This window comes from Xenopus laevis, chromosome 5L (assembly GCF_017654675.1).
Source record: "Xenopus laevis strain J_2021 chromosome 5L, Xenopus_laevis_v10.1, whole genome shotgun sequence".
Lineage (NCBI taxonomy): Eukaryota > Metazoa > Chordata > Amphibia > Anura > Pipidae > Xenopus > Xenopus laevis.
Window position 1 is genome coordinate 14,261,954 of NC_054379.1, and position 18,015 is coordinate 14,279,968.

At 39.7% G+C, this 18,015-nt stretch overlaps 1 protein-coding gene across 7 annotated transcripts in view; it reads right to left on the bottom strand.

Moving 5' to 3' along the window:
* Window positions 1–18,015, bottom strand: part of gpatch2.L (G-patch domain containing 2 L homeolog) — a 93,546-nt gene that overhangs the window by 60,139 nt on the left and 15,392 nt on the right. The gene's annotated exons all lie outside the window — the stretch shown is intronic.

Genomic DNA, 18,015 nt, shown 5'->3' on the forward strand with positions numbered 1-18,015 from the left:
ATGCATCAATAATTCAAAATAATCCACACCTGAAAGTTACACAGACAGAATTTCATGCTATCCATTAGTTTGGCCCAGGGGCCAAATGAGCACATCTGTTATAAACTAGTGTGGATGCATCAAATCCACTATTTTGGATTAGGCTGAACCCCCGAATCCTTCACGAAAGATTCAGCCGAACCAAATCATAATTTGCATATGCAAATTAGGGGTGGGAAGGGGAAAGCTTTTTATACTTCCTTGTTTTGTAACAAAAAAGCATGCAATTTTCCTCCCTCTCCCTTATTTGCATATGCAAATTAGGATTCAGTTAGGCCTGGCAAAAGGATTCGGCCGAATCTGAATCCTGCTGAAAAAGGCACAAATAGATGAGTAAAACGGGAAGTGCTGTCATTGTAAACCGGAAGTAACATCGGAAGTAGACGTGGACAGAAAAAAGGGTTAAAAATTGCTATTGAGAAGACCTGCGGCCTGACCCGCAAAACCGCCGACCCGCGTCTATACCCGCAACAGGAACTTCTACCCGCAAAGTAACGCAGGTTTTTGCGGGTAACCCCCAGGTACCCGCCGTGCTGCAGGACTCTACTGTAAGGGTTTTATACAGGTCTACTTTGGGAACCCTTTAGTTTCTCCCACAACCCCAAAAACATACAAGCAGGTTGACAGTCTCCTGTTAGAACTGACCGTGTAATAAAGACCATAGATTGTAATCTCCACTCCACTGCATAATAAGTTGGTGCCATATTAGTAAAGGATAATTAATTGCATATAATAACCAACATGGTTCCTTCATTAAAAAAAAACAATCCCATTCCATCTGCGGATGAAGATATTTGTATGTTTAGCACTGCACAAGTCCCATACAGAGACAAAATCGCCATCAGATGTCATTTATTTTAAAGGGAGCCGTGAGGAATTAGTATTCAGCCTGGACGCCTAAAACTAGAAGGACAGTAAAGGTAGAGTAGACAAGATAAGATCCATGGGCTATGTCTGTGAGTGAACAAATCAATGAATAGTCAAAAGATCAGAAATCAATGAGAGTGGTCAAGATGGCACGGGATAAAGAATGAACGAATGCTAAGGGATTCAATTGCTCGCAGAAAGGGAATTAATGGGGAAACTTGCATGGAACTATTCAGACTACAAACATCACATTTAGCATTTAGGCTTATATAGAATCCTATGTGTGTCTGCATAACTAGCAGTTACCATTAAATATGTATGAAAACCCCATGTCCAGCATTCGTAATCCCACATTCTGTGACCCTTCATCATGTTCATGACTTTAGAGCAGTGATCCTCAACCAGTAGCTCGTGAGCAACATGTTGTCACCAAACCCTTGGATGTTGCTCTCAGTGGCCTCAAAGCAGGTGCTTATTTTTGAATTCCTGGCTTAGAGGCAAATTTTAGTTGAATAAAAACCAGGTGTACTGCCAAACAGAGCCTTATGTTGGCTACCAGTTCACATAAGGGCTACCAAACAGTCAATCACAGCCTTTATTTGACATCCCCATGTACTTCCTCATGCTTGTGTTGCTCTCCAACTTTTTTAACATTAAAATGTGGCTCAAGAGTAAAAAATGCTGGGAAACCCTGCTTTAGAAGATCTGTCCTATTGGTGGTGTGGTCCAAAACGAAACATGCTTTGCTGAACCCCATAGTTTGTTGCACTACAAGTCCTAGAAACTCCAAACAGCCTTTGGCTGCAAGAGTTCATTGATGAAGAGCCACAGGGTGTAGCAATATGCAGGACCTGCAGGTTCACCTCGGGTAGGTTCGGGTTGGCTCCTGCACAAAAACTTCAGGGCGCAGGCAGGTCCGGGTTGAGCTCTTCTCCTGATCTACCCACTAGCAACCTAGCAGTGCCGGCTTCCGGCCAGTAAATTTATAGATTTGCGCCATCCTGCCTCGTCATGAAACCGTTGGGCGGGTCTATAATTAGAGGGGGAATGGCGGGCCCAGGCAGAACCACCCACACACCACTAACAGGGTGATTAAAAAGCCCTCTTTTATGCCTCCCTCCTCCTATTACATTGGTGCTTCCCTAATGCAGTCTCAGGGTGACACTTGGCTTGGAAGGAAGTGCAAAGGCCGACAGGCTAGGACAATGTTTACATTCGTGAACCAGCCTATCAATTTTTTGCCCTGCTTTCCAGACCCAACATCCCTCTAGAGCAGTGATCCCCAACCAGTGGCTCGTGAGCAACATGCTGCTCAGAAACTCATTGGATGGGTTGTTCAGCCTTAAATAAACTTTTAGTATTCTGAGACAATTTGCAATTGTTTTTTAGTTTATTATTCGTGTTTTTGAGTTATTTAGATTTTATTCGGCAGCTGTCCAGTTTGCAATGTCAGCAATTTGGTTGCTCGGGTGCAAACTACCCTAGCAACCATGCACTGATTTGAATAAGAGACTGGAATATGAATAGGAGAGGAGCTAAATAGAAAGATGAATAATAAAAAGTGGCAATTACAATACATTTGTAGCCTTGCAGAGCATTTTTTTTTTTTTTTAGATGGGGTCAGTGACCCCCCATTTGAAAGCTGGAAAAAGTCAGAAGAAGGATAATTAAAAGCTATAGAAAATAATTAAAACCAAGTAAAAGTTGCTTAGAACCACCCATTTAAAGCATACACTCTGTTTTAAAGTCCTAACTTGGAGGCAAGTTTTGGATACATAAAGATCAGGTGTACTGCCAAACAGAGCCTCCTTTAGGCTGCCAGTCCACAGAGTGTCCACTAAACAACCAATTACAGCCCTTATTTGTTCCCCCAGGATCATTTCTCATGCTTATGTTGTTTAACAACCCCAATGTTGATCACGGGTAAAAGGGTTGGGGATCCCTGCTCTGGAGAGAGCTGGGAGAAGTACTGGGGGTTCATAGCTCCTCCAGACAAAGTTGGCAGCTTTTCGGCCTATGGGGTTCTTAAGACTGCCTGCCCAACCAACATCTGACCAAAAAAGCCAGATGTGTACTGCCAAACAGAGCCTCATTTAGGCTGCCAGTCCACAGAGGGGCTACAAAAGAACCAATTACAGCCCATTTTTGTTCCCCCAGGAACATTTCTCATGCTTGTGTTGCTCTCCATCCCCAATGTTGATCACGGGTAAAAAGGGTTGGGGATCCCTGCTCTAGGGAGAGCTGGGAAAAGTACTGGGGGTCCATAGCTCCTCCAGACAAAGTTGGCAGCTTTTCGGCCTATGGGGTTCTCAAGACTGCCTGCCCAACCAACATCTGTCCAAAAATCAGTCAGGGTTGGGGCCCCCATAGGTACATCTAGGATTGATCCAGTTGTTGGTCCCTAGGCCAACAACCAGATATGTGTGGGGTCAAAGCGATCTTGTTTGGGGACCTCACAACTTGTATAGTGACACCATCATATTAAAATCTGGAAAGTGTCAGTATTCCTTTAAATAAAGGTAGAATGTGCCTCTACATTACCTGACAGCAGAACGAGGAGTAGGGAAATAAATTCAGAAGGCGCAAGAACAACATGCTAACCACCTACAGTCACTTGTCACCTTGCAGCTCAATTAGCGCTAGTGTAAAAACGAGACGTGGAAGAAAAAAAATAAGGTCTCTGAGATTATTTCTGCCAACGAGATAATTAAACAGCCTTCATTTAACAGTAGGGCAACACTACAGTCGCAACAAATTACCTCCGCTCCATTTGCAATTCATGTGGTGTTTTTCCATTTAATGCCATTTTTCTTGCTTCAACGGAACATTGCCATTATATTATTACATTGCAAGTTTCTGGTTTGCCTCCAAAATGATATCACTCGAGTAATAATATTATGGCACGTATTTCCGCTGAGAACATCGTTATGAACTGCGCACCTTATTATTGTTATTCAGGAATCCGAAAATGAATTTAAGTGTCACTAATGCGATTCCTAATAAAGATAGGAAACATATCAGCATCACTACAATAAATTATTTGCAAAGTATGTATTTCTGCAAAATTCCCCTTAGACGCTCATACGCCATATCTTATGCCTACAATAATGGCACCCTAACTCTGCAGTTTATGTCCGTGAGTTGCAGTGGGCGGGGGATCATGTTACTATAGCTTGTAATGTTAAAGGGGAACTATCATGAAAAAGAGATTTCATTTAAGCTTCATCATACTGAAATAAGAAACTTTCTAAATACAATCATTTAAAAATGATGCATCTTTTATGAAATAATCAAGTTTATCTTCACTATTCCTCTCTCAACATCTGTTTTCAATCTCTTTATGCAGCAGTTGGGTGTCAGATAATCATTGACAGTTAGATCCAATAAATCTTATAGGGGGGGCTCCTTTTGCATAGAAGATGTATTAGAGCTCACTCTATTAAAATCACCAGACATCATGTCTCTCTACATGCAGAATTTGTGCAAAAGGCAGTTATTTTGATAGACCACTATATCCTCAATTTTGTTTCCTACAGAAAAGTGCTTAGTGCTGCAGAATGAGTATATGGACATATCACGGTGGTGTCTCTCCACTAAACAAAAGAGGTTTCTCCATTATCAATAGGAATGCACCGAATACAGGATTCGGTCCGGGATTCGGCCAGGATTCTGCCTTTTTCAGAAGGATTCAGATTCGGCCAAATCCTTCTGCCGGGCCAAACCAAATTTACATATGCAAATTAGGAGGCGGGGAGGGAAAGCGCGTGACTTTTTGTCACAAAACAAGGAAGTAAACAATGGTATCCCCTTCCCACCCATAATTTGCATATGCAAATTAGAATTCGATATTCGGCCGAATCTTTCATGAAGGATTCGGGGGTTAAGCCGAATCCAAAATAGTGTATTCGGTGCATCTCTAATTATGAAGAATTTTATTCACAGCTCGTCATACCAAAAGTCATACCAACTGCCCCCCCCGGGGAAATGACCCAAACTTTTTACTTACCCCCTCGGTGCAGATTTAGGCATCAGAGTTAACCACAGCCATCTTCCAGGTCTTCGTGGCTTCAGCAATTTCCGTCAATTTTGGCGCATGTGCAGTTGTCGCAAACCGTTAAATTGCTCCAACTGCGCATGCGACGCTTCGCTGGTCTACTTCTCAGCTAACAGAAGACCCAAAAGATGGCTGCATGGAACTCCGATGCCTGAATCTACACCGATGGGGTAAGTAAAAAGTTAGGGGCATTTCCCCGGTTGGGCAGTTTGGCTGGGGGGAGGAGGGAGAGGGTTATACGTGGAGTGGGGGGTAGGGTTTTTTTTGCTAAAGGGTTGAATTCTCGCTTAAGGCAGGAGATTGGGGAGCTGAAAGGGATTCGGTCATGATTTTTATGGTGTAGTTGTTATTTCTAAATTACATTGCTTAAACTGCAAATAATTCACTCTACAATATAAAAATTCATTCCTAAACCAGCAAGTGTATTATTTAGTTGTAATATTGGTGTGTAGGTGCATCTCAGGTCATTTTGCCTGGTCATGCGCTTTCAGAAAGAGCCAGCACTTTAGGATGGAACTGCTTTCTGGCAGGCTGTTGTTTCTCCTACTCAATGTAACTGAATGTGTCTCAGTGGGACCTGGATTTTACTATTGAGTGCTGATCTACCAGGCTGTTGTTACCTTGTGTTAGGGAGCTGTTATCTGGTTACCTTCCCATTGTTCTGTTGTTAGGCTGCTGGGGAAAGGGAGGGGTGATATCAGTCCAACTTTCAGTACAGCAGTAAAGAGTGACTGAAGTTTATCAGAGCACAAGTCACATGACTGGGGGCAGCTGGGAAACTGACAATGTGTCTAGCCCCATGTCATATTTCAAAATTAAATATAAAATAAATCTGTTTGCTCTTTTGAAAAATGGATTTCAGTGCAGAATTCTGCTGGAGCAACACTATTAACTGAAAAAAAATAAAAAAAAATAAATGTCCCCATGTCAGTATCCCTTTAAGGCAAGTCAGACTATGGCAGCTTAGGCAAGGCAAAAACAACAAAGCATCATTTAAAAAAATGATTCATCCCTTAATATTTCAATTAGTCTAATCCAAAGGTGAAAAAAAATAAAGCGTCAGCCTTTAAGACCCATGCGGGGATCCTGTTCTAATCAGATTTGTTACAATTAAAAACTATCACACAAGAACTTGCGAGATCTTTAAGAGAAACGCTCAGAGGCAGCAGCTTGGCTCCGGTTAAATAAGACGCTCGCCGCTACACGCTTCCCATGCACAGCCAACCTCTAGTAAAGTAAATGAATTGCGGCATAATGGAATGACTGAGATGTGAAAAATTACTGGCAAATGCACATACAAGACAAAGAGAAGAAGAGGCTAAGTCTCAATTAAGATGTTTGCTATGAAGTTTCCAATAGGACCTTGACATGACTGGTGACCTACTCATGGCACCATCACACCGGCAAGGATTTGGAATTCTATTAGTATTAGCAGAGGGAAAAAAAAAAAAAGTCAAGAAGTCATCGGGAAAACAAATCTATATCTTCTACTCCATCAGCCAATTACTGTTGTTAAAATGGAATTAGATGGGTATTGACAATGCTGTGGGGAGGAGGATTAAGCAGACGAGTGAGGATACAACTAGCACCGGCCCTTCTTTTTTTTTTTTTTATCCTCCTTGATGGAGAAACTTAAATAATTCTGCGCCGGGGAAAGGGAAAGCTTTATGCATTAGCAGGGCCATAATCAGGGGGGCTCCTTTTGTTTGGCTGTCACGTTGGGAAGGTCTCCAACAAAATTTCACAGATTACAATTAAATAAAGAGGATGGGCCAACCAGTTTAGATATTCTGCCGGCATCATCCTGCAGCAGAGAGATATAAAGGGGCTGCTGGTTATTATATGGCACATTCATATAGATTATACAATAGGCTATCAGTAAGGCTGGCCCTGCAAGAACAACACAGAGGGTAGCTGGGTCTAGCAAGTTAGGTTAAAATGTAGGGTGTTTATTTGAGCCCTGGGTACCCCTGGAACTATAGCAGGGTGACTGTTACCCCAATGTTTCTATATATCTGTAACCTTGTTATGAGCTAAGGGGGCCCAGTCTGAAGGTCAGTTAGGGGGAGATTTGGGGTGAGTGTTTGTTTGTACCCTGGGTACCCCTGGAACTATAGCAGGGTGACTGTTACCCCAATGTTTCTAAATATCTGTAACCTTGTTATGAGCTAAGGGGGCCCAGCCTGAAGGCCAGTTAGGGGGAGATTTGGGGTGAGTGCTTATTTGTGTCCTGGGTACCCCTGGAACTATAGCAGGGTGACTGTTACCCCAATGTTTCTAAATATCTGTAACCTTGTTATGAGCTAAGGGGGCCCAGCCTGAAGGCCAGTTAGGGTGAGATTTGGGGTGAGTGTTTATTTGTGCCCTGGGTACCCCTGGAACTATAGCAGGGTGACTGTTACCCCAATGTTTCTATATATCTGTAACCTTGTTATGAGCTTAGGGGACCCAGCCTGAAAGTGAGTTAGGAGGAGATTTGGGGTGAGTGTTTATTTGTACCCTGGGTACCCCTGGAGCTATAGCAGGGTGACACCCCAATGTTTCTATATATCTGTAAACTTGTTATGAGCTAAAGGGGCCCAGTCTGAAGGCCAGTTAGGTTGAGATTTGGGGTGAGTGCTTATTTGTGCCCTGGTTACCCCTGGAACTATAGCAGGGTGACTGTTACCCCAATGTTTCTAAATATCTGTAACCTTGTTATGAGCTAAGGGGGCCCAGCCGGAAGGCCAGTTAGGGGGAGATTTGGGGTGAGTGCTTATTTGTGCCCTGGGTACCCCTGGAACTATAACAGGGTGACTGTTACCCCAATGTTTCTATATATCTGTAACCTTGTTATGAGCTAAGGGGGCCAAACCGCAAAGGCCAGTTAAAGCAGAAATCAAACTGTGGTGAAAAAAAACCCTACCACCCACCCCAGGTAGCCCTCCCTCCCTCCAGGCAGGGGAGATGTGTTTTTTCCCCACAGGTTGATTTCTCCTTTAAGGTGAGATTTGGGATGAGCGATTCTACACATCCTTGGGTAGCACTGGAAGTATACTGTAGGGTATTAGACAATTGGTTTAATGTCAGTGAGGTTTGAGGTTATGAAAAGACCAATAATCAGGTGGAGCAATAAGAGCTCTGTATGGGAGATAAAATAAAAATCACAGAAAATGTAACACAAGCACAGCATGAAAGGAAAGGCGGCTATGTTGATCTGGACAAAACAGAAGTTGGGAGCCCAAAATGCCAATCACGGGGATGGGAATTTCTCATTTGAAAACATTCCACTCAATGAAAACTAACGTTAATCTTTTCTGAGCAGTTTGCGTTCAAAATATACTTTCAATCTTTCTGAGTAAAGCAGGCAAACATACGCGCATGCATTTACTGGCTGAAAGCCGAGAATGAATCCAATAAATCCATCTAAATAGAACATTTTTCTGTTTATATTGGCGCAGTTTTTACTTCTCGGTATACCAAAAATACAGGTTTTTTTTTTTTTTTATTCCTCCCCCCTTAAAATCCATAAAAGTACTTTTGAGATGGATGAACACACACATAAATAAAATCAAATCAACTCAGTACATTTCACCTGACCTGCCAGATCTTTTTAACTTATTGGAAAATTTGCTAGATTTAATATTGACACAGCGATGTGTAAATCAATATTTTCAGAATGAGCGATATATTTTAATTTAAAAATGTTCAAACTGCAGCAGTAAATCTATGCACTTAGCACATGCACATCATCAGAGGCTTTGGCTAGTTGAAATACAGTATTGAAATAAATGATAGCATGGCCGGCATGCTGAACACATGGCTCCAACATACATTAGCTCTCCTATTTAATCAAAGCAACAAGAACTCTTATTAACTCTCTTCTACCTGTAAAACAAGGAGCTCATCTCTAACTAGACAAATTCAAACTCTGTCCATTCAGCTGTTGCTTGAACTACAGTTCCAAGCCATAAGCTGAAAAGGTACAGGTTACACAGCAGATAATAGATAAGCTCTGTTGTATACAATGGGATTCTTCAGAACTTATCTGTTATCTACTGTGTATTCTGTGCTTGAATGGCTACCCCCATGGCTACATAACAAATAGTTTATATAAACTATAGTAGTACTTATCTGTTATCTACTGTGTATCCTGTGATTCAATGGCTGCCCGCATGGCTACACAGCAGCTTGTTTATATAAACTATAGTAGTACTTATCTGTTATCTACTGTGTATCCTGTGCTTGAATGGCTACCCCCATGACTACACAGCAGCTTGTTTATATAAACTATAGTAGTACTTATCTGTTATCTACTGTGTATCCTGTGCTTGAATGGCTACCCCCATGACTACACAGCAGCTTGTTTATATAAACTATAGTAGTACTTATCTGTTATCTACTGTGTATCCTGTGCTTGAATGGCTGCCCCCATGGCTACACAGCAGCTTGTTTATATAAACTATAGTAGTACTTATCTGTTATCTACTGTGTATCCTGTGCTTGAATGGCTGCCCCCATGGCTACACAGCAACTTGTTTATATAAACTATAGTAGTACTTATCTGTTATCTACTGTGTATCCTGTGCTTGAATGGCTGCCCCCATGACTACACAGCAGCTTGTTTATATAAACTATATTAGTACTTATCTGTTATCTACTGTGTATCCTGTGCTTGAATGGCTGCCCCCATGGCTACATAGCAACTTGTTTATATAAATTATAGTAGTACTTATCTGTTATCTACTGTGTATCCTGTGCTTGAATGGCTGCCCCCATGGCTACATAGCAACTTGTTTATATAAACTATAGTAGTACTTATCTGTTATCTACTGTGTATCCTGTGCTTGAATGGCTGCCCCCATGGCTACATAGCAACTTGTTTATATAAACTATAGTAGTACTTATCTGTTATCTACTGTGTATCCTGTGCTGGAATGGCGGCCCCCATGGCTACACAGCAACTTGTTTATATAAACTATAGTAATCTTTGTGAAGCAATCACACCCATTTCACCAATGCAGGGCAACAATACATTATATCCTCATATATCCATATTAAAGAATCTTATCAAACTGGAATATATATTTAAGTAAATATTGCCCTTTTACATCTCTTGCCTCGAACCACCATTTAGTGATGGTCTGGGTGTGCTGCCTCAGAGATCATCTGACCAGAAATACTGTAGCACTAACTGTAACAGGAAGACATCACCTGACCAGAAATACTGCAGCTCTAACTATAACAGAAAGAGATCACCTGACCAGAAATACTGCAGCTCTAACTGTAACAGGAAGAAGTGTGGAAGCAAAAGACACAACTCTGTCTGTTAATTGGCTAATGGGACCTAACAATTAGAAATGCACCAAATCCAGGATTCGGTTAGGGATTCGCCCTTTTTCAGCAGGATTCGGATTGCATATGCAAATTAGGGTCGGAAAGGAACTCGCGTGACTTATGGTCACAAAACATGGAAGAAAAAATGTTTTCCCATTTGCATATGCAAATAAGGATTCAGATTCTGTTCGGTATTCGGCTGAATCTTTGCGAAGGATTTAGGGGTTCAGATTAAGTGCATCCCTACTAACAAGTATAGTTTGTTTGTGTGCACAGTGAATCCTACAAACCCAGAGGGTGGCCCTTATTTTTTAAAATGGCAATTTTCTATTTAGGATTACCCAATGGCACATACTACTAAAAAAAAAGTATATTATTATGAAAATGGTTTATTTACATGAATCAGGGTTTTACACATGAGCTGTTTTATGCGATTTATTTTTATAGAGACCTACATTGTTTGAGGGGTATAGTTTTCAATTCAAGTTCAATCATACTGTAACTAATTCCGACACGCTGTTCGTTCAATCTGCAATTTTGGGGCATCATTAAAAACGAATCAACCATCTGGGCCGGGGGGTGGGGGAAGAGAAAAACAAAAGCAACCAACAACTTATGAAGTGATAGCTAATTTTAATGATGATAAAGTTGTGAGTCTGTCATTACTTTAAGGGAAGTTAACAAAAGAACCCTAAACACATATATAAGAACGGCGCCGTCCCCTCCCTTCTTCCGCCTCCCGGCACTGGTGAATTATATGGAAAACAAAGCACAACATATTGACACTATTTTTAGTTTGAAAGGTAGGACCTGCAATTAATGTCTGATCTTCACCTAACAAAACATCTGTTTTTCTCGCTATGTAATTAGTAAAATTAATGAACGCTAATCCAACCGCTCAAATGATTTTTTACTTGTAAAATCAATCATTTTAACATCCAATATGCTCCAAAACCAACAACTATAGATCAACTCCAAATTACTTTTTTTCCTTCTTTTTTTTTTTTTTCTTTCTGCAGTAAGGAAACACTTGTTGGACGTGAAAGTTTGCAGAAATGTTGGGGGTAAGAATTAAAAGGGGAAGGTCATTAAAGGGATACTGTCATGGGAATGAATTTTGATTCTGCACTGAAATCCATTTCTCAAAAGAGCAAACAGATTTTTTTATATTCGATTTTGAAATCTGACATGGGGCTAGACATTTTGCCAATTTCCCAGCTGCCCCAAGTCATGTGACTTGTGCTCTGATAAACTTCAATCACTCTTTACTGCTGTACTGCAAGTTGGAGTGATATCTCCCTCCTCCCTTTCCCCACCAGCAGCCAAACAAAAGAACAATGGGAAGGTAACCAGATAACAGCTCCCTAACACAAGATAACAGCTGCCTGGTAGATCTAAGAACAACACTCAATAGTAAAAACCCATGTCCCACTGAGACACATTCAGTTACATTGAGAAGGAAAAACAGCAGCCTGCCAGAAAGCATTTCTCTCCTAAAGTGCAGGCACAAGTCACATGAACAGGGGCAGCTGGGAAATTGACAATATGTCTAGCCCCATGTCAGATTTCAAAATTGAATATAAAAAAATCTGTTTGCTCTTTTGAGAAATGGATTCCAGTGCAGAATTCTGCTGGAGCAGCACTATTAACTGATTTATTTTGAAAAATGTTTTTTTTTCCCATGACAGTTTCCCTTTAAAGAGACTCTGTACATTTCACTGAAATGGAATCCAATGGAAATAATCCATGACACGCTGCATTATTAAAGGGGTGGTTCACCTTTAAGTTCATTTTTTAGTATGATGGAGAATGCCTAATTCTAAGCAACTTTTCAATTGGTCTTCATTATTTATTTTTTATAGCTTTCAAATAAAATGATTAGCCTTCTTCTTCTGACTTGTTCCAGCTTTTAAATTGGGGGATGACCCCATCTAAAAAAAACAAACGCTCTGTAAGGCTAGAAATATATTGTTACCGTTATTACTTCTCTTTCTATTCAATCCTCTCCTACTCATATTACAGTCAACCAGACTGCTGAAATTACAAAGAGGAGAGCTGCTGAATAAAATGTGAACTAACTCAAAAAGGGTAAATAATAAAAACTTAAAACCAATTACAAATTGTGTCGAATATTATTCTCATTATCATACTAAAAGTTAAAGGAGAACTAAAGCCTAACTAAAGAAGTAGGTAGAAATGTTGCACATGATGTTTTGTGCTTCTGTACCAGCTCAAAGCAACCACAGCCCTTTAGCAGTAAAGATCTGTGTCTCCAAAGATGCCCCAGTAGCTCCCCATCTTCTTTTCTGCTGATTCACTGCACATGCTCTGTGCTGCTGTCACTTACTGAGCTTAGGGACCCACTCACAATATACAGTACACATAGAATAGAAATGTCACAATATAAGGCTGATTAGTAATTAATACAGATAATTACTACATGGCAGCACAGAAACCAGTGCAATTAGCATCAGAATTTAATAATCAGCAAACCTGTAGCATCAGCTTATATTACAGCCAGGGAAGCTCATTTTCTGCTGGATAATTAGTGACGAGCCCTAAGCTTAGCTTCTCAACAGCCAATCAGAGCCCACTGAGCATGTGAGTGTCACAGACACTTTCCAAGATGGTGACCCCCTGAGACAAGTTTGAAGTCCTGGATCATTTGCTGCTATTGACAAGCTGAAACTTTAGGCTGGTGCAATAAGTGCAATATATAAAATGTCATTTTTAGCCATATTCATTTTTAGGGTTTAGTTCTCCTTTAACTCAAAAGGGAACAACTCCTTTAAGGTTTTGCTATGCCCTCAAAGTTTAAGCCCAGCCATTGTCAACAGCTGGCCACACCCTTCTTTGTCATTTACCATAACCAGCCAATAGTTTTAAAATGCAGCTTTCAAACTGGGGGTCACTGACCCCATCTAAAAAAAAAAAAGATCTCTAAAACTACAAATGAATTGTTACTGTTAATTTTTCTTACTCATCTTTCTATTCAGCCCTCTCCTATTAATATTCCAGTCTCTTATTCTAATCAATGCATGGTTGCTAGGGTAATTTGGACACTAGCAACCAGATTGCTGGAATTGCAAACTGGAAAGCTGCTGAATAAAAACCTAAATAACTTAAAAACTATAATTTATAAAAAAAAAAATTAAAACCACTTGCAAATTGTCTCAGAATATCACTCTCTATTTCATAGTAATGTTAATTTAAAGGTGGACAACCCCTTTAAGTAGTGAAATATGATCTTCTATCTAACCAGCTTAAAGGGGGCCATACACCATACACACATATATCCTGTATAGAAGAGGATCAATCAGCCTGCAAAATGAATGGCTATTATTATTATTATTATTATTATTATTATTATTATTATTAAAGGACTAGTTACATCAAAAAATATTTGAAAATAATTAGTTCGTATACCACGAAAAAACCAAGTCTAATTAAACTTTAAACTCACACAGCCTTTATTAAGAAATAACTTACTGAAACTCCACTTCAGAAAGCAATCCATAGCGTGGCGCTCGATTACTCCTCCCTGCCTTCCTTATAGGGGATAGCAAGGGAGGAGAAATCGAGTGCTGCACAATGGATCGTCGCCATGTTGCCTTTTCTGAAGAGGAGTGGAAGCAGAGTTTCGTTAAGTTATTTCTTAATAAAGGCTGTGCGGTTTTAAAGTTTAATTAGTCTTGGTGGGTTTTTTTTCGTGGTTTACTAACTAATTGTTTTTTAATTTTTTTTTATGTTACTAGTCCTTTAACATGTATTTTTAGAGCGCCAACATATTGAGTAGTGCTTTAAAATAAATCCAAGTAATTCAAATGTTTAAAATTGATTTCCTTTTTCTCTGTAATAATAAAACATTACCTTGTACTTGATCCCAACTAAGATATAATTAATCCTTATTGGAAGCAAAACCAGCCTATTGGGTTTATTTAATGTTTTGGATGATTTTTTTGTAGATTTTAGGTATGGAGATCCAAATTATAGAAAGATCTGTTATCTGGAAAACCCCAAGTCCCAAGCATTCTGGATAACAGGTCCCATACCTGTAAAAAATCACGTCTATATTAGGGATGCACTGAATCCAGGATTCTGCCTTTTTCAGCAGGATTTGGCCGAATCCTTCTACTCGGCCGAACCAAATCTGAATTTGCATATGCAAATTAGGGAGGGGAGGGAAATCACGTGACTTTTTGTCACAAAACAAGGAAGTAAAAAATGTTTCCACTTCCCACCCTTAATTTGCATATGCAAATTCGGATTCGGTATTCGGCCAAATCTTTTGTGAAGGATTCGGGGGTTCGGCCGAATCCAAAAAAGTGGATTTGGTGCATCCCTAGTCTATATATCTATGCCCAGCTTTATTCTTCAATACTGCAGGTAAAAGGTGCAACTTTCCTTCATTATAAAAACAGCCACCTAGCGTAATCACTTTCAAGAGAATCGTCAAAACTCAGCAGAAAATCGCAGAATTATACGGGGTTTGTGTTCCAAGTTCAAGGGTATTAAAATACACAAATGAAACTGGGGTAGGGAAGAAACGCCGGGCAGGGGGGGGGGATTTGAACTTCTTAACTACAAAATTGAGTCAAAATAGACTTTCTAATTTACAATGAATCAAAAGTGAAAAAACACCGGAGCGTGGAAAAAAACGGCTGAAATGTATCAAAAAAAAAAGCAAATGAATAAACAGTTGAGGAGATTTATTGGGAGAAATTGCCATCAATTTTTGCGGAGATGAATTGATTTTAGTTAAAGGTATAACTGACAATTTATTGGGCGGGAAGATGCATTATTTTCCAATTGTTATCCGCCTACAGTAAAACTGATTTGTGCTCTATTGTATTTTATGGAAAAGGAGAGAGCAACTTTCAGTGATTTAGATTAAATGTATTAATCATAACCAGGCACTGTGAACTATATATCTACTATTAAAGAAGATTTTTTGACATTTAATTCTGTTGCAATATTTTGGCTCTGTCCCGCTCTTCTTAAATCCAATTCCTGCTACACTTGGGAGATTTCTCCCTTTTAATTTTATGAGGCTTAAAGTAGCATTTAACCACCCATGCGGTAAATAATGCGGGGCTGGAAATATTTAGTGTTTTGTTTCCCTTTCAAGAATGGCAATCTGTCTTCTCGGGACATAAAATGTCCGCCCGATTTCTCTTTTTTTCCCCCCGTATATTTGGGGGGTTTTATAGAAGTCTTTTCAAATAATGGAAAAGCTTAAATGAAAATGCACTCGGATAGCATAACCTTCAAGAGGGTTGAAAGGAATAGAAGGAGTGAGTTTGATGTCTGGCTACAGTTTAAGGGGAAAATAATAAAGAAAATAACTAAAAAAGTGTTTGTTAATCTGCTATAACTTAAAAAAAGGCAACTGACAAACAATTGTTTAAAGGAAAACTATAGCCCCAAAATGAATACTTAAGCAACAGATAGTTTATATCATATTAAGTGGCTTATTAAAGAATCTTATCAAACTGGAATATATATTAAAGTAAATATTGCCCTTTCACATCTCTTGCCTTCAACCGCCATATTGTGATGGTTTGTGTGCTGCCTCAGAGATCACCTGACCAGAAATACTGCAGCTCTAACTGTAACAGGAAGAGATCACCTGACTAGAAATACTGCAGCTCTAACTGTAACAGGAAGAGATCACCTGACCAGAAATACTGCAGCTCTAACTGTAATAGGAAGAAGTGTGGAAGCAAAAGACACAACCCTGTCTGTTAATTGGCTCATGTGACCTAATGTTGTTGGTATGTTTGTGTGCACTGTGAATCGTACGATCCCAGGGGGCGGCCCTTATTTTTTAAAATGGCAATTTTCTATTTATGATTGCCCAATGGCACATACTACTAGAAAAGTATATTATTATGAAAATGATTTATTTACATGAAGCAGGGTTTTACATATGAGCTGTTTTATGCAATATCTTTTTATAGAGACCTACATTGTTCGGGGGAGTATAGTTTTCCTTTAATGCTTTTTATCATGATTGGTGCAAAAAAACAACCCCCTACATATGCCGTTGCTTGACCGATTTCCACTTTTTGCTTTGCCAAAGCATCCAGCTAGCAAAGCAGTAGCACAATAGTTCGTATTAGGGATGCACTGAATCCAAGATTCGGTTTGGGATTCGGCCTTTATCAGCAGGAACAGGAGTCAGCCAAATCAAATCCGAATTTTTAAAAGCACATCACTTTTTGCCACACAAAGGAAGTTACGTTTTTAACCCTTCATTCAGTGCATGCCTAGATACTATTATGGATGTACTGAATCCAGGATTTGGCCGAATCCTTGTCCATGGCCTAACTGAATCAGAAACCCTAATTTGCATATGCAAATTAGGGGCGGGTAGGGAAAAACACTTTTTTCTCTCATTTGCATATGCAAATTAGGATTCAGTTTGGTATTAGGCCAAATCTTTCACAAAGGATTCGGCCGAATCCCAAATAGTGGATTCAGAGCATCCCTAGTTACTATGGATTCGGCCTGTGGCCCTAGGTATGATTTTGACCTAGATACTACAGTCTACTGTATGTGACTAGTACTAGGGCTCGGCTGCATTGTGCACCCATTGACAAAAATAGATAAATACAAAAAAAAAAAAAAGGGGAAAGTTGTGCTCGCCACTAATTTTAAAAACCATTAAGCGGGGGTGCAATGAGACTGTCACCACAAAATTCATATAGATATAGACAAATACAAGAGTCCTCTGCACTCAACCCATTATCAATTTAAAGGGCACTGAGACATTCCTTTAATTGTTCACCTTCCAAACACTTTTATAAAGGTCTCTGTTAGAAATCGGCTTTTTAAGAATTGGGGACATGGAAGTAGAAGACTTTACTCGCAATGTACAAGGACCTACTGTACTAGCTAATTGTACAACAGCTTCATGCAACCAGCAACAATCACAAACAAAAACATTTCATTGCCTAAATTGCCGAGTGTATAAAACACCTGCTTAAGTTCATAGTTATAAAATGTATGAATTGTGCTCGCACATCTGTGCATTCCATATTAAAGGGATTATTCATTTTGCAAATAGCATTTTTATAGAAGCGCTATTTTTATAAGGATAACACGATGGTCTCTGACCTTTGACCGCGGGGCTATAACTCAGCGGGAAGAGATGGAAGTCTTTGTTCCAGATGCACCTATTTGTATTTTTGCTTGACTGCTTGCTTGATCATAGCCGGGATTTGTAGCCCATTCTCTGGGGTTATTGCAATCTCATTCTGGTATTTTATAGGAGCCATTACAACTGATAGATTAACTTCATGACAGTGGTGATACATAGCTAACCCTTAGTGAACGGTAAAATATACTAAAAGGTGCAGAGAAATGCTGAAACCAATAATCTTTTGTTTATTGCAATATTCCTTTTGATTTTACCTGCCTTGTATACTGTGAACCATGTATGGGTAAAAGAATACAATGGTGAGGGGAAACATTACAGGCTAGGGATGCACAGTTATTTTATATATAAAATAACATACACTCTATTGTAAAGTAGAATGATCTAAGAAGGCATCGAGGAGTTCCTTGAGCATGATGCGATACAAGTGACATCACCCCCATACATAAATATATGAATCTTCTCATGGACCCACACTCCAGTTTGTGGTACATCAAACTGCTTTTATTATATACATCTTATACAGAAGCAATTTGATTTACCATAAACTGGAGTGCGGGTCCATGAGAAGATTTCTGTA